Raw genomic sequence first — 13,198 nt, forward strand, 5'->3', positions numbered from 1 at the left:
GTCAAAAAATGAATAATTTTTTTAAAGGTAGAATTTGTTAAAATCCAGGTGGGCTACATGGAGGAGTAATTTTGATCCATAAAATCTCACTGAAGCAGGGACATACAAATAGGTCAGCCTGAGGCCAAACGTAGTTCTGCTTTCATGTCAGTGCAAAGGAATTTTATGTAAAAGAAAATGGAAACCAAACAGCATAGTTTACCTGGAGTTTTCAGTTTAAATGGTAAGTGTCACAGAAAATCAATAGAAGGAAAATTAGTCAATGAGACATTGTAATACCAGTGGAGAAATTCTTTGATTGAGGACTAGACTCTAGAACACATGAATGAAGAAAGCATAAAGCTAATTTGTGTAAGTAAACAAATTGTATCAGCAAATAGCACTGTGTTTGAGAAAATTGATATTTCATGCCTAAGTAAGGGTAGAAAAAGTTAGGATTGCTGTACTACTTAATCAAGGTGGTAAAACTAACTAAGGAGGCTGTGAAGGCAAAAATGAAGGCAAAAATAAACACCAGAGTGAAAAAGTAAATTACAGTCAGCTTCCCATAGGCTGTCTAACTGTCATGATAGAGTAGAGGCTGATTTCTGAGTGACCTTAAATGTTCTTCCAAGAAGCAGTCTAATTGGAGAACTTAGAATAAGGGAAGCAACTCAATGTTGTGAGAAGAGTGCAAGATAGGCTAGTTCAAAATACTGTTATTTAAAGACTTTTCTGTAAAGTGGCAATAATATTCTCACTATTTGATGTGCTCCTAAGAAAATTTGGAAAGACAATCAAAAAGCTAAAGCGATCTCTAAAGGTGGAAATGTATTTTTATATGTTTTCTTCTTAAATATGTAGGAGCTTATGCATGCTACTTATAAAAAAGAATAAATTTTGAAGTATCCGAAAAGGTAGCAGGATAAAATACCTGAATCTGTAATAGACATTAGAAACCAAAAGACATCACATAAAAACATCTTGTCCCAGCAGGGGAAGTAGGAATTTTGCATATTAACATAAAATCACAGTAAGGCAAAAGAAAGAGCAAGAACCAAAATACTGCCCTTCCATACAAAGAACATGACCACACTGAAGGCCTAAGAAACTTTGAGAAGCTTTTTCAAGCACATCAGAATAATAAAGCTGATAGGCACCGGAGATATAATAGGAGTGCCAAGGATGGTGAGTCCATAGCAGGTGAATTCTGTGGCTTGAGCTCCATACGGAGGGACAGAAAGAAGTAGCTACAGTAGAGCTTTTCATTGTTTCAGAAGTTGGAGGAACTTTTTAATGAACAGTTTAAAAGCCCTGGCAAACTTGCTCCCCAGCTTCTATTGCTGAGCACGATGTCATATGTTCTGGAATATCCCTTTGGTCAGTTGGGGTCAGCTGTCCCAGCTGTGCACCCTCCAAACCCCTTGTGCACCCCCAGCCGACTCGCTGGGGGGGGCAGCGTGAGAAGCAGAAAAGGCCTTGATGCTGTGCAAGCGCTGCTCAGCAGTAGCTAAAACATCCTTGTGTTATCAACACTGTTATCACCACAGATCCAAAACATAGCCCCACACAAGATACTATGAAGAAAATTAACTCTATCCCAGCCAAAACCAGTACACTACTTTACTATACATGTCATATTATTTTATATATCATAAATGAAATCTGAAAACCCCAAACAGTTGAGAGTTTGACAAAACCCTGCCAAATTTAGTTTTTGTAGCCAAAGTAAGCACTACTATTTTTATAACTTCACAATTAATGGTAGGAGCAAAGAACAAAAACATTGTTTTCATCCACATAATTCTTTAATCTCCTGTGTTTTACAGAAGATTTATGATACCATTCCTGGGCTGTTCATTCTGTGCTACTTAGAAATAGATTTTTTTTCCCCTGACTTTTCTTATATTAGCCCCTGTAAATTATCTCCAAGTCTGAAAAGATAAGGTTCAGAGTGGAAGAGGGATCCAAGTTTCTTGTATTCTGCAGCTGAGTGTCCTATTTATTTGTTCTTTTTAAACATTATAAATGGCTTTAAAGCTACCGAATGCTTACCATTCAAAGGGATCCCATCTGGTTTTCAAAAGCATTCATCAGTGTGTGTTCCAAATGATATGACACAGGTTTTGCTAGAACTTAGACTCCAACACTGTACAGTAATTGTAATGGGCTTTTCCACATATGGGTCTGCAATGCAAAAAAACCCAAAAGTTTTGTTGAAATCTCCCCAGTTCAAAACTCTTCAGAGTTGTAGTTCAAAACAAGAATGCTGCAGTAATGTAAAGCATATTACTGCAGTTTATTTAATGATAACATTCAGGAGCAGATGTACTCGTTTACACATTCTCCCTCTTTTACATCAGTAGTTGTGTTTGGCAGCCCTTTGCAACTGCTTGCAGCTGGACAAGTTCCTGTGCATTTTCCTTCTACTGGTCACCAGTCTGTTCTGGCAGTAATTTGTCTGTAATTCCACAGTGTGCTCCACAGCACATCTCATTCAGGAAAAAATCTGGTGGAAAGTGCCATGAGTTTTTAGGACAAACATGTAACAAATAAGGGAAATCATAATATCTTGGTAGGAGAGGGGTGGTGGGTGTTTTGGGGTTTTTTTTAATATTGTTTGGTTTGGCATAGAAGCCCTTTAGTTAAATCTGAGGATCAGAATGCTTTTTATTAAAATCTGCAAGAAAACATAATTTTTCTGTTTTAGTCATTCATTTGGAATTACTTGTCCCATTCATGATCATTGCCCCAAAAGAAACATACTACTTTCAGAAGTAGTAATGAAAAAATATCCTCTTAAGATAATGTGCTATCTCACTTCAGTGCTTTTTTGAAAAACAGCATAATTTAGATTTTTATGTTGCGCTTTTTGAGTACTTGTGAAGAATGTGTTTGACAGTCCACTGTATTTCATCCTTTGAACAGATAGGCGGTAGTGTTTAACTCAGTAATGCCAGCGTGTTTCACCTCTGCTTGATCAGAACCCAGACTAACATAATTTTCAGAATTACCTTGCACCTAGAGTTGCCATTGACATCAGCCATTGAGTTCATGTGGCTTCTTTTGTTATTCTAATCTGCTTGCTTAAGGGCCGCTAGGTTAGGCAGCAGCTGTATGACACTGACAAAACGTAAACCAGAATGACAGCGGTCATACACATTTTCAGATATCAGAGGTCAGACCACTGTTGTGTACAGTGAAATTTAAAACAGCTATCATTTGACGATTTAAAATCACAATTCACCTGTGGTATTATGTGTTAGAACCTATAGCACATTGCCAGTCTACCTGCTTGTAGATAACTCTTAAAAATACTGGTTCAGTGTGTTTCATCTTTCAGAATGTTCCTGTAAAAGCCAAGCCTTTAACTTTTTCTCCAGCTATCTTGTTAGTTATTACTAAACACAAAATACCTTTCACTGTGTTAAGAGATGGAGTCTCACTTGCAAGTACACTTTGAAGAGCCAGCAGAACACAAACGACCATTGTTATGTTAAAGTGCAGTATTCCAGGCCTTGCATCTTGTCTGAATCCCTTATGGACTGCGGTATGCATAACTGTTGCTGAAACTACAGTATGGTGTAGTGTTTCCACTTAGTTTAGACAGTAACAAAAAGAAAATAAAAACTTGAAATGACAAATATACTTTCAAGATAATAAAATTCCTTATTATTCTGTGATTTATTAATAACTATTGCTCTGACAATGAGCAGTCTGTTTAAAAGTATGCAAGATGATGTCTTTGGCAAATTGTTTCTTGTCCAAAAATGAAAAGCATGAGAATTACAGGAACCATAGAAAAGCAGTGCCTAGAATAAGCAATTTAAGTTTCAAGTGAAATTGGAAGGAGGAAAATGACAAAAGCAAGTTAATCAGAACTGAAGAGATGAAGCCTTATTTAGCTTAAGCTGTAGGGTATAGTTGTCAATGACACAATAGTATTTGCTAAACGGTTCGTTAAGCTGACATTTGCCTGTATTCTTAGGGGGAATGAGTTAGTTGAGATAGAGTTTGACATGCATAGCCCTTGACATTTTAATGCAAGTTTAAGCACTGCATTTCAAGCAGCTCTTGTACTTATTAGCAAGGCGCAGAAGGGAGTTGTGCTTTCACTTACTAAACCATTAATTTATTAAGATAGCGAGATATTTATTAGAAATACAGCAAACCTTGCCAAATACACTTTCTTATATACAATTATCATAAATATGTATTTATGCTGAAAAATTGGATGCTGAGTTCTGGCATATGCTTCCGTCTACTAATCTAGTTTTGAAACCAAGTCTAACAATAGATTAGGACTTGCACTAAGAAAACTCAGAGAAGTTTTGTCTTTAGGGATTAAATGTAAGATGCCAAGAGATTAATTAATCAACAGTAATTTTACATCTACTGCAAATGAGCTATTTGCAACAGATAATTAAAGCTGGTGTTGGGTAGGAGAATTATGAGACCTACTGAATCACCTGTGGAAAAATTGATGTTCAGTATTGTCCATCTTCGTATTGATGTGCTTGCATAACTTGAGAATGTAAATCGTGGACTAAAATGATTTCTCATTAAATCATTTTAAGACTGACATATCTGTTTTCTCCACTGCTGATTATCAAGTAGCAAGTCTTTTGTGCAGGACAGAAGCTTTTCTCTCCTTTATGCTGCTGTCTGAGATTAAATTTTAGTGAGAAATTGACCTTTCTTGACAATATTTTAGGTTCAGACCACTGCCTTACACAGAGAGTCAGGCTTGAAGCCCACAGTCTTGATATGATGTCCAAAATAAACTACTGACTACTTGAACAAAGTGAGTTCTTTACCACTACCACAAAAATTATTGTGGAGTGATGTTCCTGCTCCATCCTTGTGACATATGACACTAAGTAACCTTCACTTTTTATGAAAGAATTAAGTCTTCCAGTTTATCTAACATGTAGTATATAGATATGCATCAGTGACAAGTATACTGGTTAGCAATGCTGTTTTCCTGAAAGGAAAGTTTTAACATAAAAACTCCATGCCACATAGCCAAACAGCTGGGTTTTTTATATCCTACAAACAGCTTGAGATTGCACTCAAATTGCTTGGCAAAGTAACTAACTTCAAATACCAAAGCTCTAAGCAGAAAAATACACCACTTGGATTCATACATGGATATTTTAAATTTGAATGAGAACATTGTGCATACTTGAAATTCTTAAAAACTTTGTTGAAGTGTGTTAATTTTAAGTAGCTTAGCAGTTGATAATATATTTTCATGCAGAGCAGCAGCATTTTTACTGTTGCATTAAGTAAAACAACAGAGACAGCTAACATGCTGCATGTTTGTACATCAGTTCATGCAGAAACATTCACAGAAGGAGGGGTGGAAAGAGTGGTTTTGTGCTCAAGAATGGTGGTGAGGCACAGTCTGGGCACAGTCCCCAGCACTGACTGGAGCCACTACCCCAGTACAGCAGAGCCCTCAACTCAGGCTGAGTTCCAGAGGGAGGATGCAGCTTTTCACCTCTGAGGCTGCAAGAACTGTCTGGGACTTTGCTGAAGTTGAGGCAGAAAGAGATGATGTCCTTGCCTGCAGAATGTTTGCTGCGGTTGGGGATTCGTGTCACCGAGTAAAGAACTGCAGGAGGATGTTAGCAGACTGCACAATGTCAGAGGTGACAGGAAAGACGTTAACTGACTTTTCTCTGGGACTCTGCAGCCTGAACAGTATCCTGGGCTACATTAGTTAGAGTGTCACCAGCAGGTTGAGGGAGGTGATCCTTCCCATCTGCTCAGCAGTGATGAGAGCACACCTGGAGAGCTGTGTCCAGTTCTGGGTTCCTCAGTACAAGAGAGATGTGGACATGTCGGAGCAAATCCAGGAAATGGCTGGGAAGATGATTAAGGACTTGGAGCATCTGTCCTACAAGTAGAGGCTGAGAGAGCTGGGATTGCTTAGCCTTGAGAAGTCTCAGGGAGATTTTATCAGTGTCTACAAAAATGTGGTGGGGTGCAAGGTGATACTTTTCTCTGTTCTGACAACCCATTACAAGTACAGTCTAAATAAGTCCATGTTCATCAGTATATGGGACTTGTCTAATGCCAAAAATGGTAGAAAGTTTCTTAGGCTACATCTGTCACTTCTCAGTGGCAGAAACCCAATGAAATGTGTTGTGAAATTCTGGTCATGTGGCTGGATGGTCTGATGGTCATCTGGCTGGAGCACATTGCAAGTCCTCTTGGGTGTCTTTGTTACAGAAGCTAGGATTGGATGCATCCAAGAATTGCCCCAGTATCTGCAAAAGTATCCATACCCAGCAGCTGAGAAAGGTTACTTGGCTAATTAATACCTACCCTTAAAGGGTGTTGGAAGGAAGTGACACAATAGGCATGTCAGAAACAAGAAGTTGTTTAGGAATGACTGAGTGACTAGTGGAAGAGAGGCAGTGTTGATTTAAGAATAACATAAAATAAAATAAGAAAGTCAGCAGAAATAAAATGATGTGTGAGATCTCTATGAAATGAAATGCAGCACCTAAATTGGGACAGCATAGGTTTAATGTGATATCAGCAACTGCCCAAACAGAAGTGTGGAAGTGAGTGGGTCTTGCCGAGGGAAGGCTGAGAATATAACAACAGCCTTCTGTAACCCTTTGGCAGACTGTGTAGGTGTCAGAATAGAATGTAGTGCAAAGGAGTATTTCTTAAACACCTGAATGTTCTTGGTGCAGCTAGTGAAGGAACCCATGATTTAGTCCAAAACCGCACAGAACCTAGTCAGGAGTATTAACTGTTGAACAATTGTTATGTAAAAATAACCAGAAAATACTCAAAATGCAACATCCCAGGGGAATAAAATCTGCCAAAGTACAATTTAAAAATAGAAAAGATGATCAAACAGCTAAAAAAATTTCAGACAGCCTAGAGTTCATTTAAAGATAGCATGACACATGCATGCTACATTTAAGAATGGTTCAAAAAATCCTACAACATGTTTAAACCATAAACTAAGGAAAGATAATAGATAATAAAAGTAAACTAGCATTGTTTATTAATGGAATTCATGTCTTTTCCTCCAAGTGAGGAAAAGAGGTAGGAAAATAAGCTCCAGCAAATGAAATGTTAAACCACAATAAAGATGTGAAAAAGATTCAGAGTGACTGAGTATGAAGTTGAAATAAACCTTTTTTCAAACACATCAGATTCAAGAAGTCTGCCAGAAAATTGGTGGGCTGAGAGATGATCAAAGAGCATTCAAGAAAGATAAGGTCATTGCTGAAAAACTAAATTAATGATTTGAATCAGTTTTTGCTATGGAGACTGTCAGGCGGGTTTCTGCACTGGAAACATTATTTACAGGAGAGGAGCTGGAGAAGCAGTGACAAACTAGGTTGTTAACTGAAGAGGTGCAGGAATAATTGATAAATTGGATAGTGAAAAGGAACTCAAGGCTAAAATAGGTAAATTACAACAGTTATTATTTAACCCCTCACTTAAAAATATTCTCAGTAACTGGGGAGTGTGGGGTGTCAAATGAAATACCAGTTTTTTAGAAACATTCTTTAGGAATCCAAGGAAACTACAGATCTGGAAGCCTGATACCTGTGCCAAGCTAATTAGTAGTAAAGAAATGTAATGCAGAATAGAGCTGGTAGAAAGATATATTTCTTTGTTCCAATTTAAGAACTAGGAAGTATAAGTGAATTTAGTAGGAGGCAGGTTTAAAACAAGCACAAGAAGGATCTTTTTCCTTACAACATGTAAATGAGGTGAGAAAATCCTTATTACGTGATGGGTGTAGATTTTAAAAGGTGACCTGGATTTAAGGTGAGACCAAGTAAGTTTGTGGAAATCCTTTGAGGCTTACCAAATGTATAAAAACTACCTATAGCTCAGGAAATCCCTGAGGAAGTATTATGTATGCTTGCCTTCATCTTATTGTTAACATGCTGTTTTGGCTACTGTATGAGGCAGGCTACTATCCTAGATAGGTCTTTTGGTTCTGACATGGTCCAGACATTCTAATGCGCTGAGATGTCCTTTGTATATCTTTAGTAGTGTCTATGTTGTTCAACATACTTGTGGGAAATCTGTTAAATCAGAAAACTCTGTAATAGCAGTGTTTGTTGGTAATGCAAAATTTAAGATAATTTGTTCTATTAGCAGCTTATGATACTAAATGAAAAATACTATATGAAAATTAATGTTGCTAAAAGCAAAGTAATACATGTAAGAAAAAAAAGAATTATGCATGAATGCTGATGGACTAGTGGTGGACTTAATTCTCTTCAGAGTAGAGAACTTGTAGCATTCTCAACAGTTCTCTGAAAAAAAGTTGATTTAACATCATACTGAAGTTCAAAAATGAAAAGGTGTTGACAACTCACAATTTGCTCAAATGAAAAACTAGAACACTGTCACTGAAATAATTCATGACCTGAGTTCCAGGTTTAGAAGGAAAAAAACCCAACCAACCCCACCAGAACCAGTGGTTTTTATTCTTTTTTTAAAAGGAACAAATTTCCTCCCATTAGGACAAGTGTCTGTAGTGATGAAAAACATAATGGTGGGAAAAGGGAGTAGGCTAATAATAGCAAAAAGGGCAGTAGTTAGACATTAAACACTATGACTCAGATTCACTCTGTAGCTCTGGAAGCATTTAGACTGTTCAGTCAGAGGAAGTGATGATATTGTATCAGAGCGATCACTCTCTAAATGTGCTGTTTCTTGTATTCCTTCCTGATCATTTCCTGCTGGGCTCTATTGGAGACAGGACATTGAATTAGGTAGATCTTTGGTGTTACAAAATGGCTTTTCTGTTTTCCATTTCACTAGGGTATGCATTTTTTCAATACCTGTTAGAAGTTTTGGTTCCAAACCAAATACAGAACATAGATAACTTGGTAACTAAGCTAACTTGAATATGTACTACTGGGTCCAATCCTGTTTACCATCTTCATTTATGGTTTGGATGATGGGGCAGAGTGTACCCTCAGCAAGTTTGCTGATGGCACCAAACTGGGAGGAGTGGCTGATAATGCTATAGGATCGTGCTGCCATCCAGCGGAACTATACAGACTGAAGAAATGGGCTGACAGGAACCTCATGAAGTTCAAGAAGTGCAAAATCCTGCACCTGCAAAGGAACAACCCCATGCACCAGCATATGCTGGGGGCCACCCAGCTGGAAAGCAGCTTGGCAGAAAATTATTCGATGGTCCTGGTGGACGCCAAGTTGAACAGGAGCCAGCAATGTGCCCCTGTGGCAAAGGTTAATGGTACCCTGGGCAGCTTTAGACAAAGTATTGCCAGCAGGTCAAGGGAGGGGATCCTTCCCCTCTATTCAGCACTGATGAGGCCATACTTGGAGTGCTGGGTCCAGTTCTGGGCTCCTCAGTACAAGACAGACATGGACATACTGGAGAGAACCCAATGGTGCCACAAAGGTGATGAAGGGACTGGAGCATCTTTTCTATGCAGAAAGGCTGAGAGAACTGGGACTGGTCAGCCTGGAGAAGAGGAAGCTCGGGGGGGATCTCATCAATATGTATAAATTCCTGAAAGGAGGGTGCAAATAAGATTGAGCTAGGCTCTTTTCAGTGATGCCTAGTGACAGGACAAGAGGCAATGGGAACAAACTGAAACACAGGAGGATTCCATCAGGAAACATTTTTTCACAGGTTGCCCAGGGCGGTTGTGGAGTCTCCATCCTTGAAGATATTCAAAAGCTGTCTGGACATGGTCCAGGGCAACTGGCTCTAGGTGACCCTGCTTGAGCAGGGGAGTTGGATCAGATGACCTCTGGACGTCTCTTCCAACCTCAACCTTTCTGTGATTCTGTGATAAAATCTTTTTGAACATACAGCTGCTAATGCAGCTACTGGAAAAGGTCATCATACCCTTTTGCTTGAATAGTTCTGACTATTGAACTGGTTGACAAATCAGATACCATTCAAAATTATTTTACAAAATGAGAATTTGGTTTTCTTAGTGGTAACATCTAGATGTTTTGTAAGGGAATGCTTATTTTCCCCAGATCCCATTTGTTGGAATATAATCCTGGAAAAATTCCTTGTTAAGGAAAAATTTTCTAGGGTTGAAATCTACACAGCTTTCGTTTAGAATCCAAAATGGTGATTACCTCAATCTTGGAATTGGTAAATAAAAGTTGTCCATAAAACCTGAGCAAAATTTGAGATTGTTCCCTCATGAGAACTTGGATTATCCAAACTGTAGCAGCCCAATGGGTGGATTAAAGTATTAATATTTTACTGGTGGACTCAGCTTTGGATCTTAGCTCTGCTGTAGAACTCCAGTGTGGCTCATACTGCAGTACACGTACAGCTGGTGCAGGACATCAGTGCCTTAGTTGCCTGTGTGAAGATGGGCCTAGTCTTTGCAGGACTCAGAGCTATATATGAAGTACTATGATGATCTTGGATGGCATAATGGTAGACAGATATTGAGGACTGTATTCACTGGATCAGATTTCAGATCTGATTCAAAAATATTTGGATGGTAGGGCCCATGTTTGTGTCTGGACTGAAAACGTGCTGTCATGTGAACAGTGTCTTACAAGTAGGTGCAAGATTGTAGAGGAAGATGAAAAGAGAAAGTGTACTCTGGAAAAACACAGTGATGTCTCATTGTGAGAGTCATATTGAAAATATTCTAAGTCTGATTTCTACTTAAACTTCTTTAAAAAAAGTTATTTAAAATTCTTACTGTTTATTCCTGATTAATGACAGATGTTCCCAAAGAACTCTTAGTTTCTCCCTTATTTTCTTTTCAAGGAATAGGAACAACTTACTTGGATGCTCTTCAAGTTGATTCTAAATGTTTCTAGGGAGAAATGAATGATTTCATCACAGATGTTGAGAGGAGGAGAAATAATTTAGAGTAATTTTGCCTGTGTAAAATTTTCCCTTCAGATTCATTTTGATAAAAATACCTAGTGTTAATTTCCTAATCTCAGTGTCATTTTGGTATATGTTTGAACAGGTACCACTTTTCACGCAGGATATAGCTGCATTTCAGTAATTATGAGAAATTATTTGTTTGTTGTTTTAAAATGAAATTGTGAAACATTTAAACACAAGCAGGAGAGACAATATAAATGGAAGTCATCATATCTACTGGTTTAGCCTTGCCAAAGAGATATGCTGCTGACAGATAAATCCATGAAACCTTTTAAAAAGGGGGTCTATTCTGAAAAGGATGCCTCTTGTTGTATTTTGTTAATTTACATTTTAATTCTGTAAAACTACCACTCCAAGGTGGTGGGGTTTTTTCCCATTGGTGTCTTAAGACTAAATTTGTTGGTTTTTTTTAAAAATATAAATCAAAAGATATGACTGCTATTTGTCAGCTGTGTCATTTGGGGTCAAGCTGTGTCTATGATTCATACTTCTAACTCTCTGTGGGCACTTGCTTATTCTGATACATGGGCTTTTACCTGCATCTTTCTCCCCTCACCCCCAAAAGCTTAATTTTTTGTCTTTTTGATGACAAAGACTACCATGCTGCTTATAGCCATGGTGCTGTTGCTGTTTCAGGGTGAGCTGGGGGATGTTTTCAGCACTACTTAAGATATATTTCTGCTTTATCTCTGGAATACCAAGGTTCAGTCTTTAGTATTCTACTGCTTTAAACCATAACCCATCCATGTTTGATTCCTGTAAGAAAGAAATTTCTTGGATCCTGTTTAAAGGAAGGAGGTGACGACATGAGAAAATACTCAAATTTATTGCCTTGCTCACAGGTAAATATTATGCAAAGAAGTCTTTAGGTGTGTGTTCTTCCTAAAATCTTGATTCTTTTGGAAAGGTCTATCAATTTCCATTGGACCTATTGCCACCATCTCCAGGCTTCTTTTGAAGTTTACTCTCCACACATGTTCTCCTCTCTCTCTTTTCACCAGGGACTTGAGCAGTTTGCTCTCTCTGGTCATGTGGTTTTGTCCTGCTTGTAGCCAGATGTTTCTCATTCAGGAGCTCCTCCTTGCTTCCTCTGGGGTTTTTCTTACAATCTTTTGTTTGTACCCTGTCGTTTTCATAGCATTTGATTCTGTTCGTTTCCAGCCAGCTGTCTCCTTTAATTTAATTACTTGTAGTCAGGAGCAAAATTGAGTCTGAGATTGAAGTGAGAGTGTTGTTATGATCTCAGGAGGACGTAGCAATATCATCTGTTCCTGGAGATAACATGGCAGAAGCCTAGAGGTGCTGATTCATACTTAGGCAAGATATGACTGATAGTTGCTCCTGGCAGAGTGGCTCCCAGTGATTTTGTGTACCTGTGGATACAGTGGAGCAGGATGCTGGATGTGATGAGGTTTAGGGTTTCCCTGTTGGTAGTGAAAATAAGTAAGTTAATAGTATCACATAGCCAGCGCAAGACAGCAGTTGTTCAATAAGCCTTATAACCAGCACCTGCAAAAACTCTAGGAAAGGAAGACCTACTGCTTTGCTGGGAGCAGTAGATTTGCTGTCTCTTTCCTCAGTGTGAGGCAGCCACTGCTGAGTGAGTGCCAGCTGGCATTCCAAGTGCAGCTGTTTGCCTAAAACAGTGGTAATATGATCATGTTACATGATAGAAAATGGCTGCATGGCCAGACCTCTCACTCAGAGCACTGAGGTAAGGTGCACAACATGTTCATTGCAAAGAATAAATAATTCTCTTATTCGTTCTAATCTTCTGCACATTTAGCTTAGCATCTGAACATTCTTTCAGTGTACCAGCCCGTAATAAAAATGCCCCAATTAAAATTTAACACTTCAGAATACAGGAAAATTAATGGTTTCTTCCCTCCCTCCCCCTAGGTGCTCATTAACAATATTTTGCTATACCTGACATTCTTCTTCTTGTAGGCCTTTTCCAAGAACAATTGTGTAGCAACCCATCTGGTTTATTTTGTTGATTCACACCTAATGTATGCCGTGATCAGCTAAAAAGACAGGAGGGGAAGAAGATTCCTCATTTTTGTTGCATTGCCCTTGATGCTGCAATTGGGGTCAGAGTTTCTTTATGAAACAGCCACAGAGCACACTTACCTAGAAGATTTCTAGACTTTAGAATAGGGCAGGCAGAGAAAGGGGGGCAATCTTTACAGAAACCACAGTGTAAGCAGAGATTGGTAGCGTCTTTGGAAAAACAAATGCTGAACGGAGTTCTCAGAAGTGATAAAGACTTTCCTGAGGGACCAGGTGAAAACAGTTGCAACCCAGGAGATTGCTTCAACTTGC

The 13,198-nt window shown here is 38.6% G+C and overlaps 1 protein-coding gene across 5 annotated transcripts in view; it reads left to right on the top strand.

Annotated features, from left to right (window-relative positions):
- Window positions 1–13,198, top strand: part of LAMA2 (laminin subunit alpha 2) — a 385,301-nt gene that overhangs the window by 132,990 nt on the left and 239,113 nt on the right. The gene's annotated exons all lie outside the window — the stretch shown is intronic.

The sequence above is a fragment of the Harpia harpyja genome, chromosome 4 (assembly GCF_026419915.1).
Source record: "Harpia harpyja isolate bHarHar1 chromosome 4, bHarHar1 primary haplotype, whole genome shotgun sequence".
NCBI lineage: Eukaryota > Metazoa > Chordata > Aves > Accipitriformes > Accipitridae > Harpia > Harpia harpyja.